The 27,266-nt window shown below is 33.7% G+C and overlaps 1 protein-coding gene across 22 annotated transcripts in view; it reads right to left on the reverse strand.

Annotated features, from left to right (window-relative positions):
- The window catches only part of LOC141456423 (uncharacterized), a 617,068-nt gene that overhangs the window by 94,483 nt on the left and 495,319 nt on the right, over positions 1–27,266 (reverse strand). The window lies entirely within an intron of this gene.

Below are 27,266 nucleotides of genomic sequence, written 5' to 3' on the forward strand. Positions count from 1 at the left end.
AAATATGGCTTTATTTGCCTTTCATTAAATAAGCCACTCATTCATTAGAATCAAATAGTAATTGATTAATAGATTCAACATTTTAATGTATCTGTCCAGGCAGAAACACTCAAGTTATTCAAGTTTATTTAAAGAAATGTGTGTAAATATTTATTTATATATAATGATATTCAATATGAATCACATGGTATACAAAGCCTAAATGATTGGACAACTCCCCAAGATGCGTCATCTGAAAGTTACAACTACTTGCGATAGATTTACAATCATCTAATTTAAGATCTTTATCAATCATGCCTTTGAAAATAGCATTTTTCATTGCGGTGTAACATCATGTGCGTCAGTCTTTAAATTTAAAGCAAACGGAATATATAAATATTATGGTAAGAAGATAGGTAGGCTTTTATTTGCTCGCAGTACATTTTATAAATATATTGAAGATTCAATAAATTCAAGTGATTTGGTCCCATCTACTTAAATGAAATTAATCATTAGTCTGTCTTATTTAAAATAGCTAATTAACACATGAAAATGTGATGTGGAGGAACGTAGGTAAGTAAATCATAGAGAGAGGGGAGAGGACAGTAGCGATATGCCGCCACACGATAGAGTTACTTCAACGACCGGCAATAAAGTGGACTCGTACCTAGCCAATAAGTGTAACATCATTATAAATATCAGCAACAGTAATATGCTCAAGAGTATGCAATAGCCTATCTTTAATGTAAGTAAAAGATAAATTATTTCTTGCTTAGGAGGAAATATCACTGAACTTTATCCAGATAAGAAAATTCAGTAATCATGATATCTGAGGATGAAAGCCAATAATGGTATTTAACTATCTTTAACATATAGTAAGGACGCCTAACCGTTTTCAACAGCAGCGACGTAACTAACGCAAGATTGACTAACTAATCTCTAGCAAATTACGCCACCGTCCCACGCTTAAGATGTGGTAGTTGTTTTGAGTTAATCACTGTTTCTAACAGTAGCTTATGCTTCAACAGTTTAATAAAATTTGTAAATATATAACGGAAATCTGTTAAAAATAAGCTTTTGGTACAATGTTTTGTTTGTTTATTTTGTGATTATGTTTATTTAGTGATGGACAAAATTTTCTTTATTTTACTGTTGCTAATAATATGGCAAAGAGCGTTGATGAAGATAAACAAAATACTTGAAAAAGAAAAGGAAAAAGTTATAGAAATTATTGTTCAGGTAAAAGTTGACTTCCAAGAGCAAATGACAAGATATAGCAGCAGGTGGAACAGAATCTAACTCTAATTAGGCAAGTTCTCTGGATATGCCAGTATGTCTTTTGGTTGTGTTTTTAGAAGGAGAAAGATTATGAGATAGAGAGGGCACGCCCACGCCCTATAGAAGCATATATCTTTTATATAAAAGCATAAAGGGATACCTCTTGAAAAAGGTTTCAGACAAATTGATCTTCCTAATTAGTTGGAAGACTAAAGAATTTTTAAAAAGATACTTGGGCATTCTAAAAAATTTGGGAACTGATTTAATATTCACAGGGGATTAATATAATTTGAGGCAATGATCAGTAATATTTGTGAGATATTGGAAGAGGAGGGGGGGGAAACTGGCATATTCGAGAAAGGAAATATGTTCACGCGGAAGGAATATAAAATAGAGGAGAACATTTCTCCGATGGGAGACAACAAGCAAGGCAGAAGGAAGTAAAGTCCCAAGTAGGCAAACGGTACAGGAGAAGATGGTGGAATAATGGGTAGTACGTGAGAAATAAAACTTATTGCTTGCATCACGGCTGAAACTATCCGGAAACTGATCACAGATAGATCTTCAAATGGAGGATGTACTTTTTATTTGTTTAACTTTCTCTTTCGAATAAGAGGAAATATTGTGATATTTTATCAAGTGTTTGACACAGATTTCAAAAAAGAATCACAGTGATCTTTGACTTTATATTTGGTCTGAGTACCCCCATGGAACCTGAGATGCAAAATCTATTGCCAATTTTTAGCAATTTTTCCGAAAAAGGATCTAAACATTTTTGTTCTAGTCCTGCTACTTTAATTTAAATTTTTTAAAAAATGAACTTGATTAATTGCTTACATATTTATATTATAAATACGAATTAATTTAGTATTATTATTATTGTTGTTTGCTTCTAAAATGATCATTTTTAGGGGGACGAGGCGAAATTCTAACATTAGCATTAACTAAGATGAACTACTAACTGCATTTTTATTTTTAATTTAAAATAGCAACAGAATTTTCTTGATTACATTTTATGTGATTGTTTAAAAAATTCGAACAAAGTTAGCTCTTAATATATGAAATTAGGTGATGTATATGTAAAAGAAAGTAAAGTAATCGCCTATTTTTTCAGGCGGGGCTTAACGTCCAACTACCAATTAGATGTCTTGGACGGAGGCGACTAGCAAACATACTTTACTATAAATTTCTCGTATTAAACATTAAATAAAATCCAAGGCCTAGACCCCGGGAATTGAACCCACTAAACCAACAATACATCTTAGCTTTGCGGGTCTAGCCTATAACCGCTAGGCTACCGTGGCGCCCATTTAGATGATATAAAAATAATATGAATATTTTAATATGTCAAAGAGAGTAAAAAAAATTAATAATTTCTTTACTAAGCATACAATATTTTATTTTTGCTTAAATTAATTAATAATGTCATAAATTATGAGTTGAACGTAGGGAATTTGTAAGAGGATATGTTAAAAAACAAATGAGAAAGATTAAGGAGAGTGTGTGAGGCAAAGTCAAAGTTTACCTAGCTACTAATTACAACCACAAATGTTTGAACAAGCCTGAATCAGACAAAGTAACAACAAATAGAGAGAAAAAAAAAATTAACAAAGATGGAAAAAAAACTTATTATTTTTATAATATAAAAAGAGAAAAATACACATCAAAAGGAGCGACAATGTAGTGCTTGGTATACATTACTGAATATTCCATTCAGCATGGGGGACACAAAAGAGAATCGTATATTACAGGAAGAACTCCATATTTGTGATAGAATGGAGAGTTTATGTGCTGCGTTGAGCGTTAATTTTTATTTCTTATTTAAATATTAAAAGTGCGTGAGTTGATTGCTGTATCACGTTTCAATAGGTCTTCAAATGTGTCTAACAAACAATGGGGCCTCTCTGGTTCACAGTTCATATAATAATAAATTAAATTAACTGTAAATACAACGTGACTGTTAAATTATTTATAACTAAATTAGTCTCGCTTATTATGGTTTGTATTACTTTCCTCAGAACAAAAAGATTTTCTATGTTTTATTTCCAAAGATCTGTTGCTGAAATATGGTTCGCTTTTCTTTTCTAGTGTAAAAGCTTCGATAATCAGTTTTCTTTGCATGTTATTAAGGTCATTGTATTTGAGTTTCTGTACGAAGTTAATACAAGACAGCCGCATATTGGATCCTGAGGGATACTTACAAAGAGATTTACTTTATTATTAAGGAGTTGATAGTCCAACTAAAAAAAAAAAAAAATCAAAGTTAAATGTCAAACTACCACGTTCATCTGTAGACAAACCATATACTTATGATTCTGTGAACTCTGTATCAAACTGCATTTCCCTGTACACAGACAGCACCTGACAAAAGATGAAAATGTTGAAAAATTCGACTTGTAATACAAGAACTTAAAAAACCTTTTACCACATGCTAACACCATCGCTAGACATTCGATCCTAAGTGGCAGTTAATAATAATATAATGGTAAAAAATGCAGTCCTGAATGGACAGTGAAGTTCGCTTTCAATATCTGTAGTTCAAAATGCTTCGCCGAACAACCATAGTGTTCCTTTTGGTTCCATTTTTCCAATTGAACTAATTTTTCGTAGCAATAAAAAAAAAATCGCTTCCGTTTATGAGATTCGGCCAAAACCATAAAATTGGATGCGCAATCAAAATGAGTCACCAAGTTAAGAGTTATGTTTCTACCCACGCGCTAAAAACATACTTTTAGGGCAAAGGGGGCTCCTCAAAAACATGTTTATCCCGTAAAAACTTGAAAGTTCGACCCCAGTGCTAGCAAGGGATACGACCAAGTGATAAAAGCACAACTTAACAGCGTTGTCAGCGTTTTTTTTTAAATGTATAAACTTCCAATTAACCGAATGTAAATAAAGATAAAGAACAATTAAAACATTATGACTTTCAAGAAATCTAATATAAACTAAAACTAAGGCAGGCAATCACTAAGTGATTATCAAATGAGTGGATCAACAATTTTTTAAATTATATTCACAGTTTTCGTGGGAATATTTTCCATTCCTATAAAAATAGAAATGACTGTAGAGTTTCAACAAAGCGATAAATAAATGGCTTGTTAAAATTAAATATCGATTGAAGTTACACCGATAAATTCATTTCAATATTAAACAACAAGTACAGTACACAAACGTCGAAATAAATAGTAAACAAATTTAGGAGGCATCAAATGTAGTAAACGTGTTATAAAATATATAACTGAGCAAGTCATATTTTGAAAATGTCGCTGATAAAAACATTTATTTATTCTATTTTCTTTTTAAAGGCAACAACTCTAAGCATTACCCACGTCCGGACAGTGTTCTCTCATTGCTGTCAACTTTGTACAACAATGGACAGTTTGCTCTTGTGGCTTTCTAGGACAGGAGTATTCTAGGAGCAACCCATTTCCGATTACTCTATAAGTAATAATTTAATCTATCTACATTTTTTGTTAAGTTCTTTTCGATGTTTAACTATCTTAAGATATTTGTGCCAGCTTAGACGACCTGGAGCAATGTAATACTACTACAAGAAATTTATGACATCATCTGATATTTGTAATTAAATTAAAAACACCAGAAATTTTGCATTCAAACACATCGAAAACGAAATGACAAAGCAGAGAACATGCTGCTCATAAAGTATTCTTTAATGGGGAAAAAAATTAATAATAAATTGTGCAACTATCAAAACGTGTTCATCACATAAATTTATAACAGTAAGGTCAGTATGACAATGCTGACAATATGCCAGAAGTTCTCTGAAGGGGGTATTGTCGAGGACATGTCCTTGAAATATCGTAATACACTCGAGCCTAAGCGTCCAAGACAAAGTCTTCTATGATGTACGCACACGATGGTACAAAAAAGTATTGTGTGATGTGCATGTATGGGGAGAGGAGAGTCTGTAAGGGATGAGCTCTCCAGGTATTCCTCCACACACACACACACATATAGAGACAATAGAAGATAAAGAGCCTGGGTTACAGAGCACGACTGGCATATATGAATAACATCTTTCTTATTTGTTAGTACAGGAAATCACATATTGAATAGTTTCCTTTATCTCCCCCCCCCCCACCAAAATACAAACTTATCTAAAATGTCCACAACTCTGAAATGATATTAAAAAGTTTATTAAAATCAATAAGGCTGTCAATAAGGTCTACGCACGTTTAGATTGGTGGTAAATAGAGGAAATCTAAGGGCTGACAGCTGGATTCGGTTTTTGGGATCTCCTCTGGGAACCCAGTATGTTTTCCATTTTTTTCTAATCAAATTCCTTCGGGTAATATTTTTAAAATTGGAAAATACTTTAAAATAAGTTGGTTAAAGGAATTAGGCCGATCAGTGCCAGGCCTTTCGCTACCTTAAGAGAAGACAGTCAGTCCTTTGGTGGAAGATGTCTTTTATAATTTTTCTATAATAGCTGATAAAAAATAATAGAATGAGAAAATTTTATTGAATACTTCATCTACTGATGGCTGAAAGATGTAGGCTAAAACAAGTAGGTAATATCCTTGGATATCTTGCTTCTAACCAGGTAAAAAAAAATGCGATCTATATATAACAGCATGTCAGTGGCAGACTGTCAGCTGTTTAAATAAATACTCTTTTCCACGAGAAAAGTTACTTGTAACAAATCTTCAGCTACCATGAACATCTATTTTATACAAAAAAATGGTTTCAAGTTCAAAATTGGAACCAATGTATAAGAATTTAGGATATACGAAGGGTACAGAATTTTAGTAAAATTGTGCTTTGGGTAAAAAAAAAACATAATTTAAACTTTAAATTATAAATGAAGTTATTAACTTTTCTAATTTCTCTATAAGCATGTAGTGCACTTAAGTTTCTCTAGAATGTGGTAATAGATGTCTTTTATTGAATTTCATTTCAATTTCTGCACTTTAGTTGATAATAAATGTTTATCTCTTTACTTTTGTAAGATGGGAATGGCAAAGATAATTTATAGACAGTGAATTTTTTTAAACAAAAAGATTGGAAAAGCAGTGTTAATAAAGTTTTTTTTGAAAGTACTCAATTGATAAGAAAATAGACTTTAAGCACTTATATATTACAGAAAATTAGCTTTAATCATAGACTCCCATTAAATTGATTTAGAAATTCATTTGGTACATTGCAACACGATAAACTCAGGAGAGTATTTAACTGAGCAAACTCGAAGATTTATTCCTTTCAAAATAAATATAACATTAACAGTGTTGGCGATCTGTATTATTCACAAATCCTTTTTAATATATTCATCAGAGGAACAATTAAAAGTGAATGTTGACTTTGTGCATGCACAAAGTATGTGAAGGTTTAGCTAAGGTAAGGTCTTCGTTCAAAAAACATTCTCTCTGTCTCTCTGACACAAGAAGAAAGGAGGAGACTATGTGGTCGCTAGATTTTTCTCCTTGTCCTATATCCCTGTTTTTATAAATTTTATCTTCTATGTTTTTTTTTTTTAAGTACACCCACTTTTATGATTACCAATTTTTTAAATTTTTATTTCAATTATCTGATCCGAGTTAATTATAGTGCTTAACTTTCAAATATAGAAATCGAAACAGATCTCTGAAAAGATTTTTAAGAAAACTATTGCTTCACATTGATATATTTCTCTTAATAATTTATTAAGATGACTATTTCTTAAAGGATAAATCCTAAATATATAAACCAAGTAGGTGGAACCTGCAAAAAAAGGTCTTGGAAATCATTTTAGAAAAATTCGCTACAGAACTCTAAAGAGGTTTACTTGTGAGTAAAAAGTGTATCAAAAATGATGCACTGAGTAAATACAAGAGTGAGTGACGGGACAATAGTTCCAAAAATGTAACGAGAGAGAGAAACATTTTAATGCAAATATTTGCAAAACAAAGGGTGCTGCCCAAATAGATCGGGTTGCTAGACACACAGCGTACCAATCAGTCAATCAAGATATATAGATAAAGTGGAAAAAAAAAAGAAAGAAGTCAACACCAATACTACACCATTGAGAGATCCTCAATTCGTCAGGCAAAAAAAGAAAAACGAAAATCGTTCCTAACACTAATACAATATGTCAACAAAATAAAATAAAATAAAATAAACCAAACCAGCAACAGAAACATCCAAATCAGAATAACAATATATCACAATCATATAATACCAACAAATAAGCGGGCAGAACAATCAAACTCATGCCCCGTAGATGTGGTGGTGGATAATGCCAATCGAGTCCACAATGATAGACTCCGCCAAGGCTTCCAATTCCCTCAGATCAATCCCTAGCTCCTGAAGGAAGCTGAAAGTCAGCTTAGGGATGACACCTCTGGCACCGAACCAGAGACCCCGAACCCGAAACTCTCGGTCACCGAAGTCATGGAACCTCTCTTTCAAGAAGGGGACACAACTCTCATATATACCTTTTTTTTCCAAGTCCACTTTCTCCGCCTGGTCCGGGTCATTGCTCTCGAATCTCACGGTCGGGTCGAGGACTAGGGCCGATCTGTCGCGGTCATGAAGGGCGACTATATCAGCATACCTCGTCGATCCCGCTGAGTCGATGCAATAAACTTCCTCAAAGCATGTATATCCTTTTTCCCTTAGGAGCCGAACTAGCTCGTGCTTGACCTTATGGTGGCGCCGAGTGATAAGGAGGGAGTTAAAAGGGCATTTTCCCAGCACATGAGCTGGAGTTTCCGTCTCCCTGCCACACTTGCGGCAGAGGGTCCCAACTTCTCCCACCATTTGTCCACCGGCACCAGGAACACCACGAAGTGGTGCGTAGTTAGAAATAAATTAATTTTATGGGAATTTAATTATTACTTAACTTATAAATATTTATTTTAATAGCACAGATTATTGTAATTAATATTAATTAATTATTTTTTTACAGTTACAATTAAATTAAAAACTTACACCCGATCCAAAATAAAAAGAACTAATTTGAATAATTACTAATAAAGTAAAGAAATGCCTATTTTCTTTTCAAGTAGGCTTTACTTCTAATTACCAAAATTAGTGTCGCAGACGCTCAGACATATCTCTTTGCAGCTCCAAAAATAAAATTTCTAAGCCTAAGAAAATGTTATACACTAATCATTAGACTAGCTTTTGTTAGTTTCTCAAATTGTTAACTGTAATATTACCGTTTTATTATATCATATTGTGTCATATTGCTGTCTTATTGTTGTAAAGATCGTGTGATATATATTTATTTTAAACTAATCACGTTCTTTGCATTAAAGACACTAGTAAGAGATAAATGCTCCTTTGAAGTATTGATATCATATCTTTAAAACTGTTTAAACAACTTTAGCTGTTATTAGAAATAACTGGTTAATATGTAAATGGAAGAAGAAACATATTGAAATATAGATTAAGCTGATTTAATTAATCAGAAATCAAGGGATAATGTCAGCTGAAATTAATCAAACGTAAACAAGGATGATATGCTAGAAAGATATTTTATTTAACAATTTGAATTAACAAGAGTAAGAGCTATAAGTAAAAAGAAAATTGCAAACTAATGGAAAGTTAACACAAAAACTGTTGGGAGAGAAATGATGGAAAAGAGGTGCAAATTTGCAGACCAAAAGAGGTGGCGAGTCGGCTAAATGGCACAGAGACGACGGCCGCATTGCAGAGGTAAGAAATAAAAGAAAGAGGAGTCCATTGACTTTCACAGTTTGAACACGATATCGTGATAGCTGCAAGCGTGCTGCTGCTGTCGATACGTCATCCTTATCAATCCATGTTGATAATAAATGATGACTCTTAATAAAAGATTAAAAAAAAAGAGTTCAAATTAAATAATATCTTGTTATACATTTCAAGCAGGATTCTAATTACAGTTTGTGCTGCACTCTTACAACAAACTTCCATTATTAGTAACAATGAGACTTGTTCTGGAGGATAATTATTAAAGTAAATAATACAGATTACATTCAAATGCTGTCAGTTTTGTACAAATAGTGCTCAAGCAATCTGGTTTCAAGCTTTTATTTAGAACAGTAAAAATATATCAGTTTATTTTCTCTCATTTTCTTTATAAGTCCCTGTATTCCAAATTTTGAAAATATTTGAAAAAAAAAGAAGCTGAAAAGCTTCAACTTAAAATTTGTTGCTAAATGTTCAGTTGTAATGAAGTAAGGAAATAATACAGCTGGACTTTTTTTAGCCTAATGAAGGTTTGTAAGCTTGAAGCCTGTGCTTCTGTCTGTGAAAGAATATACCCTCCCAGTAAACTTAGAATGCATAATTAAGTCTAGTTAAGTAATGTTTAATTAAGCCTAATGAAAGCCAGATCGCTGCGTACAACAAAAGAAGATAATTTTTCAACGAAAGAGTTATAAATAAAAATACCACAATACATTCAATCTACTATAAAAACGTTTGAGGTCTATTTTAGGTTGTACACTAATGTATATTCTAGCTGAGCAAAGCTGAGACGTATTGAGGTTCTGAATTCTACTCTAGGGCTTGCCCTTAGAATTTATTTAATTTGGTTATGTAAACATTAAGTAGTAGTAAAGCGCAATAATATTTATAGACAAGAATGTTAGTTATCCGTCCCTGTCCATGGAATGGACAAATAACCATTCTAAAAAAGAAGGTATTACAAATCTACGAGGGTCGTTTGAAAAGTCCGTGCAAAGTCAGAGAGATAGAACTACTGGCGCGTATCGAGGTTATGTTTAGTTAGTAGCATCTCTTGGAAGAACACACACCAAGTTTCAGCCAGATCGGTCTATTTCTTTGTGTTTGGCATTCGTTTGAATCGAGGAAGTCGAGTGATTTTCAAAAAATGGAAGAAAAAGAATTTCGTGTGTTGATTAAACACTACTTTATGAAAGGCAAAACGCCTCAGGAGACTAAAGAGAAGCTTGATAAACATTATGGTGACTCTGCACCTTCGATTAGAACAGTTTATAAGTGGTTTCAAAATTTTCGGAGTGGCCATATGGGCACAAGTGACGCTGAACGTTCTGGACGCCCTATTGAGGTTACTACTCCAGAAATCATTGATAAAATCCATGATATGGTGATGGATGACAGAATAGTGAAGGTGCGTGAGATTGCCTAGTGCTGTGGGCATCTCGAATGAACGGGTACATAATATTTTGCATCAACATTTGGACATGACAAAGCTATCCGCATGATGGGTGCCGCGATTGCTCACGCTTGACCAAAAACGAAATCGTGTGAAGTGTTGCAAGGACGGTTTGCAGTTGTTCCAGAAGAATCCGCAGGACTTTAAGCGTCGTTTCGTCACTGTGGATCACCCTCGGACTACTATTTGTTCCCCAATATGAAGAAATGGCTGGCGGGAAAAAGATTTTATTCAAACGAGTAGGTGATTGCAGAAACGAATGGCTATTTTTCAGACTTGGACAAATCCTATTATTCGGAAGGGATCAACAAACTAGAGCAGCGTTGGACGAAGTGTATAAGCCTAAAAGGAGACTATGTTGAAAAATAAAAAAGGTTTACCCCAAAAAATTAAGTAGTTTTTATTTTTGCACGGACTTTTCAAACGACCCTCGTATACTCTAGCTGAGCAAAGCTGAGACGTATTGAGGTTCTGAATTCTATTCTAGGACTTGCCCTTAGAATTTATTTAATTTGGTTATGTAAACATTAAGTAGTAGTAAAGCGCAATAATATTTATAGACAAGAATGTTAGTTATCCGTCCCTGTCTATGGAATTAATAGTGGTTGGACAAATAACCATTCTAAAAAAGAAGGTATTACAAATCTAGTATGAAACGTCTATATTCCAAATCAAGAAAAACGATAGTATTATCAGTCAAAAGAACGATATTTCAAATACGATAGAAATTCTTTCCTTCAGTAAAAGTATAAGGCAAGTATAAATTTTACCAAGAGAAGTTCCAGAGAGAGCTGAGTATAATTACAGTTCATCCTCCGAGCAAATTATACTAAACTATGCAGTCTAATTAATTCAATTACTAATTCGGATCATTAATTGTAAAGTGGAGGAAGATTGAACACTTACAGAAAGAATTTTAACTAATTGAATTCTCATGAAGCCTTTACAAGTTTTTCTTTTAATAAGTTTAAAATTTATAGGCATTAATAAAACAGAAAATAAAAGGACGATGCTACACTGGAATAAAAAAAAGAACTCCATCTAGTGTAATGTTAAGGGCACATACAGATTCTTAATAGACAATTAAGGATGAACATTCTCAGTGTGTTCAATGACAGAAGATTCGAAAATAATTTATACAATATTCGCTTAAAGGCCAAACGTCAAAGTGGAAAATAATTAAATAATAGAAGTAGCCTGTATTTAAAGAAAGACTCGAGTGAATCAGAGAAGGATTACAGTTCCAAACCAAATATGGCAAAGTTCCACATATTCCATATTTGGAGGTAAACAGCCATACTGGAACGCAGCATATATGGCAACTGGGTAAACTAAAGGACACCACAACAAGTGGCAATCTTCTAAATCTGGTAATTTTACTCGAAAATTACTCATCGTTTTTTTAATATTTACAACATGGATTTCATTTTCTCTTATCTTTGAAGAGAAAGTATACCAAATGGGTTACCGTAAACATAGTTTTTCCCTTGGATTTCAAGGATGCTGTTTCAAGGATGATTTCATATCATTTCACTACAAAACAATTTCCTTGCTCATCTATCTAATCACTACTGATCCATTAATTCATCAGCTTTCATCTCTCACTACCCCCTGACTATCCTATTCGATGTCTGAGAGCGTTGGCCGCCTTGGAAGAAGAAAGTCAGCAAAATAAATATTACTTTGAGAGGGTCACCCTTGGGTATTGATTCCTTACGTGTTCCTATTTTTAGCATATCACTTGCTTTAGATTATTTTACCGCTCTGCAATTTAAATTAGAATCAATAAATAATAGTACTTAGAGGATTGTTTGAAATATAACTTTAAACTAGATAAAAACCAACGATTAACTGCAATTGCCTCAACAAGAGTAAGGCAATAAAAACATATCTTTTTATTACTGTTCGTGAGTATGTTACGGATGTCAATGTAAAGGTTAGCGACCACAAAGAACGAAGAAGAACAAAGGTATGAAGGTCAGTGGAGTGAAGTTCAGGAGGAGGCGACTTATGCGGCCAATTACAACTAGCCGCCACATGTACTGCACACAAGAATGTTGGCGACTATGCATTATCTATTTATGTACTTACACTGCACATGCTCAGTTTTTATATTCATAGGGCTTACATCAAGAGATGGCTTACATCAACAGAGAGCAGATATCCTACTCTCTCAACTCTTACCACTATAATATGAAATACCCAAGTGTGGTCGGTCTGGTCTCATATGAGCTGGTCACAAACATGTTATTAGTCTTGCACAATATACTTGGAAAATGTCAACCTATGCACCTTTATGTAACAGCTCCTTAATTAATTATACGTATAACATTTTAAAAGTATTCTCATTTTCATTTAATTTGACATTCAAGGTACATTCTAATAATCAATATTATTTATGATATTGATTAGAAAATAGGAGCAAATAAACAATAATCTTTACTGTTACTACTCACTCATTATTCTACTCAATAGTCAATCATCATTAGAGTAGTAAGATGATTGAGCTCATAATTCATAGTAATCTCAAAAGCTATGAGTACTTCATCTACGGCAGCTTCGAAGATGCTGCTCAATTTTAATAGCTCTTTAGATGATAAAAAAAAAATTAAAGAAGAAGCTGCGAAATCACTTTTAAGATATATACTGCAAGGGTGAGTGTCTAAAAAATATTTAGAGGAAACGTAAGAAGTTCTCGAAGGAAATCTTAAACCTAGAGCCGATTCTCTCTTAAGTAGTCAGCGAGTAAAAAATACAAAGTTTCGTAAAAAATTATCTGGTAAACTTTGCGAGACTGAGCAAACAGGTGGTTGAACTCTTGATGTACATACTTTAAGGACAGACCGCTGGGGCAACTGACCACTGTTTTTCAGGCAGAGGTCACGGCAATATTGGTGTAGTTCCCTCTAAATAACTAGAGTAAAACTTCTTAGAGCTGTAAGTATTTTATTATAAGGCTGCTATACATCAGCCGGAGTGCACATCGAAGATAGTATGGGAATATAGAAGAAGACTAAAACGAAAAAAGCTGATGAAGTTGATTCTTATCAACCCTTCGCTGACTCAGATCTCTTATTGCCCTTTTGAATCAGCTGCTGGTTTGCCAGAATGAAAGAGATGGGAATTAAAAGAATCGGAATGGCTTAAATTTAAATTTCGAATTAACACCCCAAGTACTCCCTGGAAGTTATTAAATGGAGCAGCATCTTAGAAACCAAGCAGTACTGATTTAAAGACATGCCCCTTTGGCTCGCCATTTCAACAAGAAACTAATTTAGCTGGCAAAATTGTGAACAGTGTAAAGTTGAGGACTCGAACAGAATCTATGGCCCAATCATTGGGGAAAGCCCTCGCTTTCTCAAAAGAACACAGAACGAGGATCTTTGGATTAGATGTAAAAGCAGAGTAACAATTTTATACATCTGTCCTCTGACAGATTTGAAAAGAAACTGCAACGAGACTAGAGCAGGTTTTAAGGTAATGTGAAGATTAAATGTGAACAATCAAATGAGAGGTTTTCTATGGACTAAATAGAATAGGGGCCCATCTGTGACCTGGGTTCTGCGCTTTAGGGCACTAAACTCGAAATAAGAAATAAATCAATCGCTCAACAAGGAACAAGCAGCATCTACGATGATACACAAATTAAAATGTTATTATATACAGTAAAATTGCTTGTTACAGTTAGCTAAAATTAACCAATATAAAATAAGCTTGATTAGTAATTGTATTGAACTTCGGTATAACAGGTGGAATGCAATATGGAGTAGAGCTATCTAGCATCAGTGGAGGTTCTTATTATAAGTCTTTGGTGAAGTTCAATAATATTGTTTTTAAAAATGCAGTCTTCTTTTTGCGAATAACAAATTAATAATTAGATTAGTAAGTCAAAAAATATAATTAACATTACAGAAAACCAACAAGATTAAAGAAATATAATCAAGCTTGCACACGTATTAAATTTCCTTTCTAGTAGGGATGACAGCTAACACTGACAATGAGCTAGAACAATTAGATAAGTTGGAGAATGTTAGAACATTAATTATAGGGGATTCTGGCCTCTTTCTCTCTATTTGTTGAATGTTAATTAACAAAAGAAATATTTATAATAAAAAATGCTCACAATATCTCTAATTAGTATTTTCACAGCGATGACATTTCTTTTCAACTATCTCATTCATTTTTAATTTCTTAATTTATAAAGTGAATAAATAACTAATTAAATATTTTAAAAGTAGAAATTTACTTTCTTTAATTACAATTACGACATTATTGATTGGCAAATAATCTCCTTAATAATCAAGGAGAATATTTAGGCTAAACTAAATTCCATTTCCAATTTGTTTAGAAAAACCTAACAATGTTTAACTACTAATGTATTTAAAATAAGATAAATAGAACAATAAATAGAAAGTAATAAAATGAAGATTTAATTTTGTAGGCGGTTGATCTGCTTGGCAGAGTTCGAAGCCATAGGTCCTTCCTTATTGGTAAAAGTTAATCACATAAGAGAAGTTTTTTCCTCTTGTGATAGTCTGGACGTGTTGTATAAAATAGTCTTTTGAGCAGTTTGAACTGTTCATCTCTTGTCTTTTAAGTCGAGTGAAAGAACTGCTTCCATGTGGGTCTTCTACAAGTGAATACCCTAAGGTTGCGGACTACATCGGAGGTTGGGAGAGGAGTTTGGTTGTAATATAGAGGTGGCTGTGTTATTTTTCGAAGATTAAAAGCAACATGCCGATCCTTACTTCCATTTCTTTTTTATACTCCACCAACGAAATCATTTTTCTAAACTTTTAAGATGATTCTGCACATTTCTGTGAGAGATTACTGGGTCAGAATCAGAGGAGAGGATAGCAGTGTAATCAGTATACATGGAGAGGAGATAGTATGAAGGTCGATGAGGATATCTGCAGAGTTCTCTTGGAGGATGTAGAATACTCTCTTGCGGGACACCGACTCCGAAAAAGGAGATAAAGAGGGTACAAGCATTACCAGAAAGAACCGGTCAGAGAAATATGGTTTGAGAAAGGACGCCCTTTAACTTCTAGGGCCGCCCAGAATGCTTACCCTATCGAGAAAGACCAGGAACAACATACTTGAAGATAGTAAACAAAAATGGAGATTTAAAACCCAGGTCATCCCATCATTTATGGCGCAGCCACATCTTTTTAGACGCAGATTGGCGTCCAACCTTGCTACCAATCTTGTTCCATTGCCTCACAGTTGAGAATGATGGGGGTTACCACTTTCAACTTGTTTCGTTTCTTTCTTACTTACGTCTGAAAAAAAATAGGCTACTGTTTTACTTCTTTAATCACGAAAAAGCCAAAAAAAATCGATATTGTTTATCAGTACTGGAATCTTCCTTTGAACCAACCTGACCAAGTTAGATTTCTAAAATAAAGAATGGCAGGGAGAATAGTAAACAAGCATTGAACATTAAGTTACCTCCACATCTTTCCGTTCAAATGTTTACTTTAAAGCAAACGTGTTTACAGAAACCCAATGTTGACACGATGGTCAGAGTGAACATTATACTCAAGTTAAGTAACTTCTTGTAAGTTAGGCCGCCATTGCCTAGCCAATATTACGTCTTCTTAACTTCCTAATTACTGTTTATTTTCCTTCCTGGTAATTATAAATAAATAAATTAATTTTAGTATTCGCAGAAAGTATATTCAACTAGTTCTGGTTTATAAAAAATAATCTTATCTAAACAATACTGTTTTTTCCAATTTCATAAGTGGTTTCAATGATTTTTCTTGATTTATGATCAAAATTATCACTTCTTTTTCAAATATTATTCCATTGTTCATCAGGAAACTGCGACTGCAACAAAAATCCTGTTGTAAAGATGCAATAAAAGTATTCCAGGTATGAAGAAATCTAGTTTGTGGAAAAGAAGATTTTAAAGTGGTTAATGAGAACTATTATAATCGCCTGGTGCCATACGAATGAGCCTAGAGAACATCCAGGTTATGAAACAATATGCCAAGGTTCTCCAGGGCAGTTTTATGAAAAAAAAAGAAGAGGGAGCTGGAAATTAGGGACAACCACTTTCTAATTCCTACTCAGCTCTCCACTACAACACTACCTTTCCCAAATATTTTGAAGGAAGTTATCCCAAATTAAAGAAGGATGTTTGGCTAGCCAGGAATTTCTCATCAATAATTCCCAGCCCTCCAGGAAAGCCCTGGGTAGAGCAAGAAGTGACAGCAGTTAAAGATGGCTACTCCCGGTGCAATTCATCCATCCATCCAAGCTCCCCAAATGTTCAACACCTAATTAATCTAACTGTGATGATGGGTGAATGCCTGAACCCGGTCAGGGTTGCAATAAATCAACATGATGAATAAAAGAAATTAAAGAAAAACTAGCCCCTGGTACTGGTTCCCCACATGGGTAGAATATATTCGCTCTAACAGCTGTTAATCATCCAGGATATCTAAGAAAAAAAGAGGAGAGCAGACAAATTGGGATAACCATTTCCTGGATACTGAACACCCCTCTACACCAAAGAGAGAGATGGATCTTTCTAGGGTTCTAGGGGAGGTGTTAGAGCAGTAGTAATAGTGCAACCCAGTTGTTCCCAGATCCTATCCAAAATGTTGTTTTACATTTACACTTCCTAAAACTCATTTCCTTTTGAGGAAACTCAAAGCTCCAAGTCTGTTGATGGTCTAAAGCTACCTGTAAGAGAGAACACTTTACGAAAGCCGGCAGAGAGCTTAAAAAGTTCAGGGTAAAAATTAATTTTAGGAACTTTAATTACATACATTGCACTAAGAGTGAGTTCAGTAAATATATTTTCACCAGATTTCTTTATCTGCATTTTCATTTTGAAACATGTACTATTAACTGATCAAAATGCAACTACTGAAAATAAACGAATAAACTTTAGTCAATTTAACATGTAATTGTTACCTACTTCTTTAAGTTTTCTTTGCATTTGTGAAGTAATTTTATTGTTATAAAATATTCTTTGCGAAAACAACAACAAAAAGAAAGATTCTTAAGTGTCAAAGTGTATATACTTGGGCCCCTTGTCATTTACACAGGCTGTTAGTAGTCGCTAGTTACTATTTTGTCACCAGATAACAGTTATTGGTGAAGTATTTTAGTCAAAAAGTGACGCCATTAAGAAGATAACAAAGTGGAGAGGAAATATTCCCAATTCAAAGTGTTTTTCTACACTTGTACTTCTAAAAAACATTACTTGGAACTTCTCCTGCTAGTTAGAATTGTTAAACGTTCCTACTTTCGACATTTTTGAGTTTCCTGCCAGAAAATAACACGTTATGAGGTATCCATTATCAAAATGTTGTTAAAAAGAAAGAAAAAAGAAAAGAAAATGGTCAATGAATGAGGCCAGCAGTATTGAGGAAAACGAAAAACGTGTCAAGCACAAACTTTACAAAACTCCAGACACCGCACAATCCGATAAGAAGTTATCATTGAAAGATCTCTCCTTCGGAAGTATCTTCAAGTTTTACAGCTGTAATTTCTAAATTACATCTTTTCTAGGGAAAGATTTGCAAGAAAAATCATTCGTACGATAATCTTGGAAACAATTGAGTAGAATGTTTGTAAAGTTCTTTCATTTTTTTTAATTTATATAATTTATGAATCCATCCTTTTTTAAATCCATAAGTAATTAAATCAAATAAAATTAAGTAATCACAGAACAATTATTTTAAGTAGCTTCATCCGTTGAAAGTAATTTTTCTAGAAATATCGAATCAAAATGTACATCGAATAAAATAATATATGGGACAAGATGATGAAATGAGACTTGTACTTGAAAGGCAGAGTTTTAAAAAAACTAAGCAGTTAAAACATTAAGAAATTTATACTTTAGATAATAATATTATATTATAATTCTTTTATGTGCCAATTGGTCAATTAAACTTCGCTTGAATTTTCCAATATCGGATACTGCCTCGCTTATCCAAAGAAAATGTACGCATTTTGTCCACAGTGTGTTACAACACACAGGAGCGCTAAGAAAAAGTGGCAAGTCTATTCGCTCTTAATGGAAAGTCCAGATACTGTTTAACCGAAAAGTAACATGTAGAATCGCTGAAATTTATTATTTAAAATATTTAGACTCGAAAATCTGCTAGCAGGGTCTTGATGATGTGTTTCTCCATCAACCAATATTCGATTTCATATTCTTTGATCGTCAAAAATGTTGCTCAAAATGCTACCACTAGTTGTAAAGAAAATCGATTTATCAAAAATCACTTAATTGGAATATTATATAAGTGTATTATAAAGTAGTATAATTTAAAAGAGTCGCTACGAACCATATAGAGTAAGTAATACGACCAATTGACGATAACATGCCAAAATATTTCTAAATTTTAAGGAATATTTGAAATCATGCCAAACCAACTTTTTTAACTCGCTTTAAATGAATTGAAAAAAAAAACACTAAAGATTTTATAAAAATAAAAACCTTGCATTCGCGAGATTTTAAGGTCATTTAAATTAATATAATCAACTTAATGATAATTATTAATGTTAAAAAAATTAAAGATGAATTAAATAGTAATTCAAAACTCAAGATACAATAATCTGTAATTATTTGAAAATTAATTGTAATTATATAAAATGAATTATGTATCATCCATTGCTTATTTGAACATCTCAATTAATTTCTTTTTTATAGCTGTATCTATAAAATTAAACTGTGTCAGCTAGCACAGCTCAGTCTATTGGCAAAGACCGTCCCTAGCTGATTTTTATATAATAACACTGTTTATTTTTCTAGCTGAAATTTCCAAATTTTTGAATGAATTATTTCATTAAATAATCATAATATTAAAAACTGATGCACCAGAAAAAAAATGGAGCTTTCTTTAAAGTGTGTACAATATTTATTCTTCTAATTTAGAAAAAGAATTTTTTGTTTTTCAGGTTTTCATTTGCTTTTACAATCCAAATCTAAAATGACTTTCGAATATATTGGACCAGTGTATTTCTTTGTAAAAGTCAAAATCCAGCAATTAACAAAATATTTCCAAACAAAAAATCTTTAATAGTCGCAATTTAAGGAAGTAATGACATATACGAGGGTCGTTTGAAAAGTCCGTGCAAAGTCAGAGAGATAGCATCACTGGCGCGTATCGAGGTTATGTTTAGTTAGTAGCATCTCTTGGAAGAACACACACCAAGTTTCAGCCAGATCGGTCTATTTCTTTGTGTTTGGCATTCGTTTGAATCGAGGAAGTCGAGTGATTTTCAAAAAATGGACGAAAAAGAATTTCGTGTGTTGATTAAACACTACTTTATGAAAGGCAAAACGCCTCAGGAGACTAAAGAGAAGCTTGATAAACATTATGGTGACTCTGCACCTTCGATTAGAACAGTTTATAAGTGGTTTCAAAATTTTCGGAGTGGCCATATGGGCACAAGTGACGCTGAACGTTCTGGACGCTCTGTTGAGGATACTACTCCAGAAATCATTGATAAAATCCATGATATGGTGATGGATGACAGAAGAGTGAAGGTGCGTGAGATTGCTAGTGCTGTGGGCATCTCGAATGAACGGGTACATAATATTTTGCATCAACATTTGGACATGACAAAGCTATCCGCAAGAAGGGTGCCGCGATTGCTCACGCTTGACCAAAAACGAAATCGTGTGAAGTGTTGCAAGGACGGTTTGCAGCTGTTCCAGAAGAATCCGCAGGACTTTAAGCGTCGTTTCGTCACTGTGGATGAAACATGGATACATCACTACACTCCTGAGACCAAAGAACAATCTAAACAATGGGTTACCAAGGGGGAATTTGCGCCAAAAAAGGCGAAGATCGTTCCTTCGGCCGGAAAGATTATGGCGACTGTCTTTTGGGATTCGCAAGGAATAATCCTCATCGACTACCTGGAAAAGGGTAAAACTATTACAGGTGCATATTATTCATTGTTATTGGACCGTTTGAAAACCGAGCTGCAAGAAAAACGCCCACGATTGGCCCACAAAAAAGTCCTTTTCCATCACGACAACGCACCAGCTCACACCTCAGCAGTTGTGGTCGCAAAATTAATGGAAATAGGGTTCCAACTCGTTTCACATTCCCCCCCTATTCTCTAGACTTGGCTCCCTCGGACTACTATTTGTTCCCCAATATGAAGAAATGGCTGGCGGGAAAAAGATTTTATTCAAACGAGGAGGTGATTGCAGAAACGAATGGCTATTTTTGAGACTTGGAGAAATCCTATTATTCGGAAGGGATCAACAAACTAGAGCAGCGTTGGACGAAGTGTATAAGCCTAAAAGGAGACTATGTTGAAAAATAAAAAAGGTTTACCCCAAAAAATTAAGTAGTTTTTATTTTTGCACGGACTTTTCAAACGACCCTCGTATTCCCAAACAAAAAATCTTTAATAGTCGCAATTTAAGGAAGTAATGACATATAAACCTATTTACATCTAAGGGAATTACATATTATTTTTTATTTATTATTTTATTTTTTTGTTCGCTTTTTCCTGCGTTTTATCATCATGGATTTGATTAAATAACGCCCACTATTCATTTCTAATTTCCCCAGTAGATTGCTAGGTTTATGAAAATATTAAAAAACAATCAATCTTAAACAAGAGGATATAATTGTCAGACTAGTTTTTCTTATCTTATGCAGCGGTAATTGAAATAAATACCGAGGCTTGAAAGAAAGAAATACTGTCTGGCCAGCCTTAAATACAAAGCTGGTTTCTATTTTTATAAATGGGCAACTTATTAATTTTTTTTTTCCTTTCCTTGTGTGTCCATCTTTAATAACCTAATAAAAATAATTCCTTGAGATCCGTTAGCGTATTATATTTAAATATACGTGTACGTTACGATGATACCTAAGCCGGAACACATACTGAAGGGTCACTCACCTGACCTGACCCGAAATAAGGACTCCTCTCACTTGGGATTCTTTAACGAACATTTATATCCGGTTGTACTCAAATATGTATACTTATATACATTTTTCTTTTTAAATAAATGAAACATTACGCTTCTCATCATGTACATTCCTTAATACGAATGTATTGAACTAACTGAAAAACAGTTTTACTCTAACGTTGAGTTGGATTTGCCGTTAATGTATTGTAAATAGTGTGAGCTGGAGCATCATAATACGGATCTATGGAGTATCTAGAAAGAAGAAGGCTACAAAGATATTCTGCTTCTAATTATTTAGAGTAGACAGGGTGCGCCAAAAAATAAACCGGTGATCGTAGACTATACAAGGTGTGAAATATGAGCTATTAACTTGGAAAAATAAAAACTACCTAATTGTAATGGAAATGCTAATGTAGCTAATGCTAATTATTGGTTGCAGAGATCCAGTTTACAAAAACACTTAGGAGTGCTGAAATTAGAAATAAGAATTTTAATTTTACGACAAAGAGGCCAATTACGGTTAAGGGGCAAGTCAGGTGAAAAACGGCCCCAAGAGATTATTTTATAATACTTCCGGAAAATATTAAGAAGAATCCTGAATAGGGTGGTTGCAGGATGTGGAAGAAGTTAGTGACGGAAAGAGGTTTTGAAGAATGATGACTGAGCAAAAAGTAATATATACGCAACGATGCTGTAATGGGATTCGATAGATAATATGTCTCAAACTCTACCTCCCCACTCCAACGCAAAAAAAAGTTGAACCTTTAGTTTATGGGAAATCGATGAGAGCCATTTTCGATCAAGTAGTGCAAAAATTGAATGAAAAAAGAACGATAAAACGATGGTTATCGTTTGAGCATTTCTTTTTCTTTTAACAAATCTTCTTTTTTTTTTATCTTATTTTAATTGAACTCTTCGGACTTTGAAAACAAAAACTGAGTGCAGCAGGATCTGGACTCGAACCAGGGATTAGCTTTGAAAACATATTTTAAGAGATCGGAGTGTTGATAAATAAAAGGACTTGTTCGCGCCCTCTTGCGGGCATCAAATGGGACTGTTGAATTTGAACTTTTTTCACTTTAAAGTTTACTGATCCTGAGTGTTTGTCTCTCTCTCTCTCTCTCTCTCTCTCTTGTAAGAAGAGATGAGCATATTACTCCTCATTTTATTTTTCTTAATTGGCTGAATGTCAAGTATAGAAGGAAGTACTTATTGGGAAGGTTTCTGTTTATGCTTCTAAAAAATAAACGTCCTGAATATTTATTTAATCTGTTTATTAGGAAGGCCCAATTAGATTTAAAAAATACCAGAACTGCTAATTCCAAATTTTATATTTCTCCATATCGAACAGTTACCTATAAAAATTCATTTCTTGTACAATCTTCTCTTTTCTGGAATTCTTTACCTCTTACATTAATTCATAAAAGTACAATAGCTTCATTTAAAAATGCATTGTATGATTTCTTAATGCGGTCCTTCATAGAAGACGCTTCTCATTAGAGAATTTATTATTTAGTTTTATATCTATAAATTAAGTGCATTTCAATGTAATTTTTGTTATAATAATTTTACTTTTATATTATAGAGAACTTATTGTAATTAATTTTGTAATTTAAATTTTGTTTGTTGTCCTTAAGGGATATTGTCCCAGGACAAAATAAAAGTTTCTTTCTTTCTTTCTTTCTCTCTCTTCGTACATACGATCACACACGCACAACAGAAGTTTCAAAATTTTCTTCAGGAATTTTCAGAATTTATGAAAAAATGTGTTCATATGAAAAACTCATTTCTGTAAATCAGTTTTCCTTTAAGAAAAACAGAAATTAAAATTTGAATTTTTCACTGTACGCCTGAAAATCCATTTTTTATGATTTAATATAGTAAATAAATTAAAGTAGATTCACCAATTACTCAAATAAATCCGGAATCCAATTGATATCAAATAATCCATGAAGATTTGTGACATAGAAGTGAGGTGGTATAATCTAAAAACTGAAGACAAACTCTGTACGTCATAATGACTCAAGGCCAGACGCGACATAGTTTGGCAAATGATTGTTAACTACTTGAGGAGAAACAACGCCCTTACAGTTAGATCAGTCTCAATAAATCAATGATTACTTAGTCAAAAAAAAAAGAAGAAGAAGTAAAAAGCAATATTTATGAGGGTTACTTAGATGAGTAATGAATGTTTAACCTGTACAGTAACACTGTTACAGAATATTGATCCCATTGCTTTTAGAGGGAAGAAAATAAAAGTGGCAACGAACACGAAAGTAAAAATTGTATATTAAATTTGGCCAATTGTTATAAAAACCAAATAATATGGTAAAAAAACCCAAGAACATGAAAGTACTGGTGCTAAAAATACGCTATAATGTGCGTGCGGCAACATGAAAAACATTTCATGACAACAGCAACATGGCAATCGACATTAATTATACATAATTACCGTAATTGGAAACTTTTAAGACAAACACACTTTTTATTTTTGCCCGCAGAAAAATAGCTTAAAGAAAATATTAATTCCAAAAAAAAGTGATCCCATTTGGACGACCCATTCCTATTCTTAGTTAATTTTAGGCAAAAAAAAAAGGAATTGATTTTAAAATTAATGCTTTAAATTTCTAGAAATTTTCTTCAAACTAGAGGCCCCGTTGAAAGAAGGGGAAAGGTACAGAATCAGGAAAAACGAAGAAATAAGAAAGCTGTACCAGGAGCAGGATTTGGTAGGTTTCATTAAGAGGGGAAGATTGAGATGGCTAGGCCATTTGGTAAGAATGGAAGATTCCCGAATTCCCAGGAAGATAATGAATGGACACCCAGGGGGGGGGCGAGAAAAAGAGGAAGGCCGAGGATTAGGTGGCTGGATGATGTAGAGGAAGATGTTCGGAGTTTGGGAGTGAGAACATGGAGGAGAGTTGCCTTAGTAAGAGAGGAGTGGAGAAAGGTGTTAGAGGAGGCCAAGGTCCTTCGAGGACCGTAGAGCCAGAGGAAGAAGAAGAAGAAGAGGACATTTTCAATACGTTTTTCGAGGTGGAACTTCGATTTCTACAGTGACTAGAGTGATTTACTTGATCCCTGCTTTAGCAATTAGTCTACGAATCAAACAATTTTCTGTGTTTTTGATCTTATCCGTCGAAATACACGCATGTTTATTGAACTCCTGATCCTGTTTCGAACTTGTATCCATTTCAGACTCCATTTATTGAGCCGGCAAGTGTTGTTCGAGACGGTTAATGTAAGTGAAGTAACCGGTCAGGGGTGCATTAAACAGGCGTGCTACTCTAGTTGCCAGATAAGGTAGATTTTTGTTCAATAACATCCACTCTTTTCATTAAATCCATAGAAAAACGTTTTCCTTATTTCTTCCACTTTCTTATTGATGATTCAGCCGATTTACCATTGAATTACCAGAATCCGGGATTCCATGTTTCAATATTCTCCAAAAAAAAAAAAAAAAAAATCAAAAGCTGTGCGATCTCAATAATTCCTTTTACGAGCGGTGACAAGTGTATAACAACCAACATATGGCCAAAGGTATCAGTATCAACAGAAATAAGCGATCTATACATATATGTATGCAAAGTCCTGTGATTTCAGCGATTATCCTGTTCTATAGCACAAGTATTGATTTGGGACGGGAAAGTGGCGTACAAGGGAGCGCCAATGATACATTCCCACAAGCCTTAATGCACTAGCAAGTCTACTACCGCCATTCTATTGCAGCTAAGGCAATCTACCGGCATATGTTAGCAAAATTGGAAAGAAGAAAAAATGCATTTTTTTTTTTGCAGAGAGAGTAATTCTGTTTAAAAGCTTTGAATGTTACCATTGAAAGTAAGAGACAAAAAGAAGTTATGATTAAAGAGAACTAGCGTTCTAAGATGAGTGATTCAACTCAATAAGGATATTGTCTCAATTATTGGATAATTTTCAATGGAAATCATAGTGACTCAAAGAGAAGCCGTCTGTAAGCAGCTAAGTGGGGAAGGTGAGGCACCAAGGGTGACTCATATACCCAGTGGGAGTGACGTCACTGCCACTGGTTTCACAATCAGTTTTCTATAAAGTTCCCTAGCCGGTAAAATGAGACACACTGTTTCCTAAGCAAACCAGCGTTACTTCTCTGAAATTAAAATCAATAGTTTACTAAAAAAATAAAGTAGGAAATCTAAGATATATCCATGAAAGTATAATTAAGTTTTTTCCAGAACATATTTATTAATTTCCATCATTAGAAATAAAATAAAAATTAAAAAAAAACCACGCCCCTGTCATCATGCTGCAACGCCGATCAGTAGTCTATAGTTGGATGGCGTGCCACCAGATCGGAGCACATACTGAGATCCACGTGGCTTTCACAGCTGCAGCACATGCAACTTTTCTAACCAATACAAAACGAACACGGGAGACCGGTGACCACCTTGCACATGCCGGCCTATGCTTTTTAATATATTTACCTTCTTATTTTAATTTATATTTATGTCTGATTGAACAGAATTAATTTCTTTCTAATATTTATCATTCTTAAGAATTTATTTCATGTAGTTATTTTAATAGGATGTCTAAAAAAAAAATGGACCGGTTCTTCTAACTAGAGAAGTCTCTTCGGCTTTAAATCCAACATGCGACATTCACAAGACATTATATTCATCTGTAGACTCCAGTGGGTTTCTCTAATTACTTTACCTCCATCAAACGAAAGTTCAATCATGCTTTTGATCCGGGTACTTTTCGCCGTTTGATTCAATAATTTAATACCTCCCATAGAAAGATAGAAACTTGGGAAGTCACCTCATTTACAGGGTAACTGAGCCAATAAACTTCTTCAGCGGACTTGGAGTACCTGTTATCCCCGGTCTAACAGTACACTATACCTTCAACATTCACACAATACACTTAGTGCCAACAAAATAGTTGATATGAGCAACTTTTTGGGTTCACCGAACCCGCAAACAAAATCTTCCACATCATCATACACTTGCATCTGCTTACACACCTTAAGACAAAGACTCTGAACACACGTGACACTTAAGGGAGCCACATTACATATTTTTGGTCAGGTGGGCAAGGCTTCACATACTTCCTTCGACAGGAGCGTCCACAATGTGACATTGATGAAGCTTTACATACCGAAATTCTCCTGCACTTACTTCGAAATCTCTGAAGTTGAACTCTACGGAAATTCAAACACATCTTCGAGTTAGTTATTACAATGCTGCTTACTTGGTTTGCAACTGACCAAGCATTTCTTCTGGCTTCTGGAAACTTCTAACTCTTCCACCAAATCTTCAGTCCAGGCTTAGCTTCATCCGACAATCAGTCTTGGTCTTTCGCAGATATTCTTTGCGAGAGAAAGTTTAATAACTTCACCGACGTGTAACAGTTTTTATTCCAAACCCTAGGCCAGTTATCTGAGGTTTCTCGCTAGCAGAAATATGGTGTACAATTCAATCAATCATCATTACAATTCCAAATTTTACATTTTCTTAATAAATAGGTAACAAAAGATTGCCTTTAAAAAAATCATTTCTTTTTACCCTCCATATTATGGCACCTCGAACCCTAAAATCAATTTATAATTCTTTTATTTGTTCTGACTTGTTAATAAAATTGAAGCTTGCCCTTCTCTTTGATTAATTGCTAAAATTAACTTAAATAAAAATCTGTAATGACAAACGCTTTGCAAAATTATAATATCTAACGCAATCTACAATTTATTATTAATGCTTTTTTCATGCAACAAATTAGTCTTTTCCAAGCACCAAAGTCAAATTATTAGAATTAAAATTATAATTTAATAATAAAAATGTCCAAAATCAAGAATATTAATTATTATTAAAAATTAGTTTCTATATAATCTTATTAATGTTAAAAAAAAATATTTCTTATGTAGGAAAAAGAATATAATAGACAGAATTGAAGAAAAGAGGAATATTTGTCTAAATCATGAATAATAATTCAATTTCACATCATCGTGACTTA

This window comes from Rhodnius prolixus, unplaced genomic scaffold (genome assembly GCF_049639745.1).
Source record: "Rhodnius prolixus isolate KJV_2025 unplaced genomic scaffold, Rpr scaffold_4, whole genome shotgun sequence".
In the NCBI taxonomy this organism is placed as follows: Eukaryota; Metazoa; Arthropoda; class Insecta; order Hemiptera; family Reduviidae; genus Rhodnius; species Rhodnius prolixus.